Raw genomic sequence first — 8,467 nt, forward strand, 5'->3', positions numbered from 1 at the left:
AAGTAGCGTGTGATTCACAAGAAGTTGTCAGAACGGCTTCTAAGGAGATCATGAAAATAACCTACCTGCACCTCAGGTTACTCCTAATACCTCGGACAGGACAACTGCCTATGGCTAATCCCCACACAAAGGCTCCTTTTTTGTAAGAAGTTTGGTCACATTTCCCCTGGCACAGCATCTATTGCAAGATGTACTTTTCATCAATCAGAATTATGGATAGAAAACAGAAGAGACTACGCCTACAAGCTAAAGGGGCCTGAAAGATGAGTCTTTTTCTTTTTTCTATCTTTTTTTTTAAACCATCACACCCTTTTCAGGCAAAAGTTTGGCAGAGTGCCGATGAAGGTGACCTTTCACTATAGCCAAAGCTGCCCTCCTCTGTGTTTAGGTACACTCTCTCTTAGCTCTGGTATCTGAATTTCTGCGATGGGATAGAGGATTGGCTATTGAACTGCTGCTGCTGGTGGATCTCTGCCCTTTTTAAAGGCTTTTAACAGTTTGGTTTTTTTTTATTTTTATTTTTTTTGTTTAAATTTATTTATTTATTAAGGATTTCTGCCTCGTCCCCGCAACCGCTTCCCATTTCCCTCCCCCTCCCCCGATCAAGTCCCCCTCCCTCATCTGCTCGAAGAGCAATCAGGGTTCCCTGACCTGTGGGAAGCCCAAGGACTGCCCACCTCTATCCAGGTATCGTAAGGTGAGCATCCAAACTGCCTAGGCTCCCACAAAGCCAGTACGTGCAGTAGGATCAAAAACCCTCTGCAATTGTTCTTGAATTCTCAGTATTCCTCATTGTCCGCTATGTTCAGCTAGTCCGGATTTATCCCATGCTTTTTCAGACCTAGGCCAGCTGGCCTTGGTGAGATCCCAATAGAACATCCCCATTGTCTTAGTGTGTGGGTGCTCCCCTCGTGGTCCTGAGTTCCTTGCTCGTGCTCCGTCTCCTTCTGCTCCTGATTTGGACCTTGAGATTTCTGTCCGGTGCTCCCATGTGGGTCTCTGTCTCTGTCTCCTTTCATCGCCTGATGAAGGTTAATATTCATGAGGATGCCTATGTGTTTGTCTTTGGATTCACCTTCTTATTTAGCTCTTCTAGGAACATGAATTATAAGCTCAATGTCCTTTATTTATGACTAGAAACCAAATATGAGCGAGTACATCCCATATTCCTCTTTTTGGGTCTGGCTTACCTCACTCAGGATAGTGATTTCTATTTCCATCCATTTGTATGCAAAATTCAAGAAGTCCTTGTTTTTTACTGCTGAGTAATACTCTAATATGTATATATTCCATACTTTCTTCATCCATTCTTCCGTTGAAGGGCATCTAGGTTGTTTCCAGGTTCTGGCTATTACAAACAATGCTGCCATGAACATAGTTGAGCATATACTTTTGTTGTATGATAGGGCCTCTCTTGGGTATATTCCCAAGAGTGGTATTGCTGGATCCAGGGGTAGGTTGATCCCGAATTTCCTGAGAAACCGAAACACTGCTTTCCAGAGTGGTTGCACAAGTTTGCATTCCCACCAGCAATGGGTGAGTGTACCCCTTTCTCCACAACCTCTCCAGCAAAGGCTATCATTGGTGTTTTTTATTTTAGCCATTCTGACAGGTGTAAGGTGGTATCTTAAAGTTGTCTTGATTTGCATTTCCATGATCGCTAAGGAAGTTGAGCATGACCTTAAGTGTCTTTTGGCCATTTGAAGTTCTTCTGTTGAGAATTCTCTGTTCAGCTCAGTGCCCCATTTTATAATTGGGTTGATTAGCCTTTTGAGGTCTAGTTTCTTGAGTTCTTTATATATTTTGGAGATCAAACCTTTGTCAGTTGCGGGGTTGGTGAAGATCTTCTCCCAGTCAGTGGGTTGCCTTTTTGTCTTAGTGACAGTGTCCTTTGCTTTACAGAAGCTTCTCAGCCTCAGGAAGTCCCATTTATTCAATGATGCCCTTAGTGTCTGTGCTACTGGGGTTATACGTAGGAAATGGTCTCCTGTGCCCATGTGCTGTAGAGTACTTCCCACTTTCTCTTCTATCAGGTTCAGTGTGTTCGGACTGATATTGAGGTCTTTAATCCATTTGGACTTGAGTTTTGTGCATGGTGATAGATATGGATCTATTTTCATTCTTCTACAGATTGACATCCAGTTTTGCCAGCACAATTTGTTGAAGATGCTCTCTTTTTTCCATTGTATACTTTTAGCTCCTTTATCGAAAATCAGGTGTTCATAGGTTTGTGGGTTAATGTCAGGGTCTTCTATTCATTCCATTGGTCGACTTCTCTGTTTTTATGCCAATACCAAGCTGTTTTCAATACTGTAGAGTTTGAAGTCAGGGATGGTAATGCCTCCAGACAATCCTTTATTGTATAAGATTGTTTTGGCTATCCTGGGTTGTTTTACCATATAAAGTTGATTATTGTCTTCTCCAGATCTGTGAAGAATTTTGATGGGATTTTGATGGGGATTGCATTGAATCTATAGATTGCTTTTGGTAGAATTGCCATTTTTACTATGTTGATCTTCCCAATCCAAGAGCAAGGGAGGTCTTTCCATTTTCTGGTGTCTTCTTCAATTTCTTTCTTCAAAGACTTATAGTTCTTGTCAAGTAGATCTTTCACTTCCTTGGTCAGAGTTACCCCAAGATATTTTATGCTATTTGTGGCTATCGTGAAAGGTGATGCTTCTCTGATTTCCCTGCTTCCTTATCCTTAGTGTATAGGAAAGCAACTGATTTTTTGGAGTTGATCTTGTATCCTGCCACATTACTAAAGGTGTTTATCAGCTGTAGGAGTTCTTTGGTAGAATTTTTGGGGTCGCTTATGTACACTATCATATCATCTGCAAATAACGAAAGCTTAACTTCTTCCTTTCCAATACGAATCCCCTTGATCTCCTTATGTTGTCTTACTGCTATTGCTAGAATTTCAAGCACTATGTTGAAAAGGTATGGAGAGAGTGGACATCCTTGTCGTGTTCCTGATTTTAGTGGGATGGCTTTGAGTTTTTCTCCGTTTAATTTAATGTTAGCTGTTGGCTTGCTGTAAATAGCTTTTATTATATTTAGGTAGGACCCTTGTATCCCTATTCTCTCCAAGACCTTTATCATAAAGGGGTGTTGAATTTTGTCGAATGCTTTTTCAGCATCTAATGAAATGATCATATGGTTTTTTTCTTTCAGTTTATTTATATGGTGGATTACATTGATAGATTTGCGTATGTTGAACCAGCCCTGCATCTCTGGGATGAAGCCTACTTGATCATAATGGATAATTTTTCTTATGTGTTCTTGGATTCGGTTTGCCAGTATTTTATTGAGAATTTTTGCGTCGATGTTCATGAGTGAGATAGGTCTGTAATTCTCTTTCTTGGTTGGGTCTTTGTGTGGTTTTGGTATCAGGGTAACTGTAGCTTCATAAAAGGAATTTGGCAATGACTCTTCTGTTTCTATATTGTGAAATACATTAAGGAGTATAGGTATTAGTTCTTCTTGGAAGTTCTGGTAGAATTCTGCATTGAAACCATCTGGTCCTGGGCTTTTTTCCGAAGGGAGATTTTTGATAACCATTTCTAATTCTTCGCGAGTAACCGGTCTATTTAGATCATTCACCTGGTCTTGGTTTAGCTTTGGTATATGGTACTTATTTAAAAAAATGTCCATTTCTTTTGTATTTTCCAGTTTTGTGGCATACAGGCTTTTGTAGTAAGATCTAATGATTCTCTGAATTTCCTCTGTGTCTGTGGTTATGTCCCCCTTTTCATTTCTGATCTTATTTATTTGCGTGTTCTCTCTCTGTCGTTTAATTAGTTTGGATAGGGGTTTGTCGATCTTGTTGATTTTCTCCAAGAACCAGCTTTTTGTTTCATTGATTCTTTGGACTGTTTTCTGTGTTTCTATTTTGTTGATTTCAGCCCTCAGTTTTATTATTTCCAGTCTTCTACTTCTCCTGGGCGCGTCTGCTTCTTTTTTTTCTAGAGCTTTCAGGTGTGTTGTTAAGTCCCCAATGTATGCATTCTCCGTTTTCTTTAAGTGGGCACTTAGTGCTATGAACTTTCCTCTTAGCACTGCTTTCATTGTGTCCCATAGGTTTGAGTATGTTGTCCCTTTATTTTCATTAAATTCAAGGAAGACTTTAATTTCTTTCTTGATTTCTTCCTTGACCCAGGTGTGGTTCAGTAGTTGACTGTTCAGTTTCCATGAGTTTGTCGGTTTTTTGGGGGCAGCGTGGTTGTTGCCTTCTAACTTTAATCCGTGATGATCTGATAAGACACAGGTGGACACTGATATTTTTTTTGTATCTGTGGAGGTTTCTTTTGTTTCCGAGTATGTGGTCAATTTTTGAGAAGGTTCCATGAGCTGCAGAGAAGAAGGTATATTCTTTCCTATTTGGGTGGAATGTTCTATAGATGAACAGTTTGGTTTTTGCTGAAGAACAGTGGTGTGCTCACCTTGGATAAGGGAAACCAGTATGTTTCATGACAAAACATGCTCTCATGCATATGAGAGGCACGTCTGCCTGTAAAAAGCTGCACAGAAGCAGGCAAGCCATGAGAGGAGTGGGAGGAATGGGGTTCTCAGCATTAGGCAGGTGGTGTGAGGTGCGTGGCACCTCATCACTGCAGGTCTAACTCTGGCTCAGGATGTTTGTTTCTTTCAGGCATCCTCTACAAGTGGGCAATTTCAGAGCAGACAGCTGCTGACAAAGGGCTTTAGTTTCCAGACTGGATTTTCCAACTTCATATTCACAGTTGAACAAAGAGAAAATATTTTGTTTCTTCTTTTTCTCTAGTAGTTCTTATCCCCAGAAGTTAACAAATAATCCAAGTTGTCTATGACTGTGTTATTGAACCAGAGCTCTAAGGAAATGACTGAATCATGAGGATTTCCCCAAGCATGAAGGATTATTATAAGATGCCAAGGTTAAGAAGACAGACCCAAGTCTCAAATCTACATAACTGACAATAGGATTTGTCGGTATTTGTGGGGTAAGGGGGATAATTTAAGGCATGGAAAAAGTTGACTGGAGGTAAAGCAATCATGTATAATCAATCTTTATGGCAGATATTCAGAAAATTACAGTGTTAGCATGATCTCGGGGTAGAGTTTTGGCCTCCTAACCTCAAAAAGTCAACCACTGGACATTGGTGCAGGCCTAAGTAAAGAGTTACTGAATTCACCAGACAGTGGTGGGTGCACACCTTTAATCCCAGCACTTGGGAGGCAGAGGCAGGTGGATTTCTGAGTTTGAGGTCAGTCTGTTCTAAAGAGTGAGTTCCCAGGACAGCCAGTTCTACACAAAGAACCCTGTCTTGACAAAAAAAAAGAAAGCCAAAAACCAGCAACCACAACAACCAAACAAAAAGAAGGTACGGAATTTAACAAAAGTAACCTAGATAGGGAGCATCATCAGGGCCATTCTCCTGAGGGCTAGCTAAGGAGAAGCTAGTGGGAGACTAATGCTACAGTGTTCAGTCCTACGACCTCTCAAAGTCAGGTAAAACAGGGCTAGGGTTACTCACCCCCTATTCTACAAGCAGTTTAGTAGAATATTTTATTGACATTTGTAGAAAGGAAGAATTCTTAAATGTAATTTGGCATTATATACATTATGACCAAGAGGAATTTTAGAATTAAAATTTATGACTAATAGTAACTTCATGCTTTGCTTTTGTATCCATATTTCTTAGCTGCCATCAGTAATCCTTTGAGGGTAGGTATTAGTTGACTCCCCCCCCATATTGCAAATGAGGAAACTAGAGATCAAGGGAATTAAGTAGTATGCTCTGGCTCACACAGCTTGTAAACTGGAGTTGAAGCCTTAACTTAAAGCTTTTGACTCTACCTCACTTGCTCAAGTAAATATAATTTCAGTTAGGTGGTGGTGTCTTTAACACCAAAACTCACGAGGCAGAGGCCAGCCTGAGCTACACAGTGAATTCCAGGACTTCCAGGCCTATGTAGAAACCCTGCCTCAAACAAACAAAAATCCAAAACAAATAAATAAATAAACAAATGTATTTTCAAATTCTTAGGAAAAAGTAAAAAAAAAAATTGAGATCTGTTAACTTTCTGTTGGTTTATAAAACTCTTTCCAGTTTATTTTCTGACATCAATGCCCGCTTTCTCTTTATCAAAGATAATCTTGGTTTCATTTACTTATCTTTTGGTTTTTCATGACAGGGTTTCTGGCCTTGAACTCACAGGGATCCATCTGCCTCTGTGTGTGCCACCCGCCCAGCATCCTTGTTTCTTTTAAAAACTGATTCCTTTTCTGAATGAAAAGTTACCTTCAACTGTACCAAGTAAATCAGGCGATCATGTATATTGACATTTCAAATTGTGCAAAAACTTCTGTCCCTTAGTGTGTTGTGTGTATAATGACTGTTTACGAGATAGTTGAAAGTGAGCGGCAGGCCTTAGCAGGATCTGTCCTGTCTGTCACTCACACCTGTGTGACCTTGGATAAGGAGTTTCTAATCTTAGCAGCAGGTCAGAAGGTTGCAAAGGACACCTTTCTTTTCTTTTTTTCTTTTTCAAGACAGGGTTTCTTTGTGTAACCCTGACCTTCCTGGAACTTTACAGACCAGGCTAGTCTTGAGCTCATAGAGATCCACCTGCCTCTGCCTCCCAAGTGCTGGGATTAAAGGTGTGCACCACCACCATCCAACTTTCTTTCTTTTTTTAAAGACAGGGTTTCTCTGTTGTAGCCTTGGATGTCCTGAACTTGATCTGTAGACTAGGCTGCGCTTGAACTCAGGGGATCCACTTGGCTCTGTCTCTTGATGCTGGTATTAAAGGCAGTCACAATGATGTCTGGCCATTGCTCGGAATTTTTTAAATACTAAATTTTTAAATACTAAAAATTGAATATTGAGGTCATATAAAAGTAAGAAAATTCCCAATTATTTCCTTCACATCAGTGCTGAAGAAAGAATGACTTCCCATCAGAAGCAAAAGAAGTATTATCTGAATGATGGTAAAAGAAAGAGGACTGGGGGTGGAACTCAGTAGCAGAGTGCTTACCCAGTACATGGAAGGCCTGAGTTCAACCCCCAACATTCCAAAAGAAAAAAAATAATTTAGCTAAGTGCGGCATCTCGTACCTATAAACCTGTCACTCAGGAGGTGGAGGCAGGAAAATCGCCACAGATTTCAGCAAGTCTGAACTATTATATAGTGAATTCTAGATCACCCTAGGCTACATAGTGAGTTCCAGACTATTCTAGGCTACAAAATGAGTTCCAGACAAACCTGGGCTACCCAGAGACTCAAACTAGTCAGGACTACAGAGCAAGACTTCATTAAAAAAAAAAAATCAACCAGGCAAACAACAACAGAAAAGAAAAAACTAGTCCTATGGGAGCTTGGAAAAACTGGGGAGTTAAGAAAAACACAGGACCTGAATAAAGGGGCAAGAGGGCACCCGGTGGTGGTGGTCCACACCTTTAATCCTAGCACTTGGGAGGCAGAGGCAGGGGATCTCTGAGTTTGAGGCCAGCCTGGTCTCCAAATCCAGCTCCAGGACAGTCAGAGTTGTCACATAGAGAAAATGTGTCTTGAGAAAGCAACAAACAAACAAAACAAAAAGGGGGGACAATGGAGAAATAGCTTTGCTTATTTCAGCTACGACGGACAGGGCATTTCTGAGAAGTACATGATTCCAGCCAGTATATTCTAATGATCTTGGCGGTTTCTTTTAGAACTATCAAAGACATGGGAAGCATGGTTGTCTAACCTGATGACACAAAAATGGGCAGCAATATTAAGATAGTAAACGGCAAAAATCGTGTTTCAAAGTGATCTTTAACACTGGAATCTTGGGACTATAGGAAAGACATTTTCACGTAAGAGGAACAGGACTTGTTAAGAGATGGGAAAAGTGAGAGGGTAGCACACTGACTTAGAAGCAGTATGTCAAAGCAGGTTTTGTCAGAGCCAAGCCACTCTGAATCAGGGTCTATTCTGCTGTCCGTGAGCTGTGCAGCCTCATGCTGGCTTCTGGCCTTGCTATGCTTCTGTTTCCCCACCAACATCGGAAGGTTTTTGTAGGCGCTGAACGAGTTAATTTGGGGCCCACTGCTTTGAGCTCTATGTTTGACTTACGGTCAGCCCTATGCAAGATTTAACACCACATGGCACTCTTGAGTTAAACTGCGGGAGTGGAAATTATATTAACTGTCCAAGGTCTGTATTCAATCTTGTTTGGACCCTGGTGGGACCCAGGGTGTGAGGCTGTTCTTTTCAGCAGCACAGAGGGATGCGCTTACGTAGAAAAGCGGAAATTAAACGCTCTGGATTTTCAGATATGCTTAATTTGACAGATCCGCAATGCTGTAGTGTAGAAATTCCACTTCTGACTGAAATGTCAGATTAGAATTGAAAAGGAAATCTGGCTGAAGGAAACCCCTATCATCAAAGTAGTTCTCAGGGAGACTGTAAAGTCACCATTAAGGAAGAGACACCGAAGAGGAAG

Source organism: Microtus oregoni, unplaced genomic scaffold (assembly GCF_018167655.1).
Source record: "Microtus oregoni isolate MIOR12 unplaced genomic scaffold, Mior012 000035F_ref0000213, whole genome shotgun sequence".
Classification (NCBI taxonomy): domain Eukaryota; kingdom Metazoa; phylum Chordata; class Mammalia; order Rodentia; family Cricetidae; genus Microtus; species Microtus oregoni.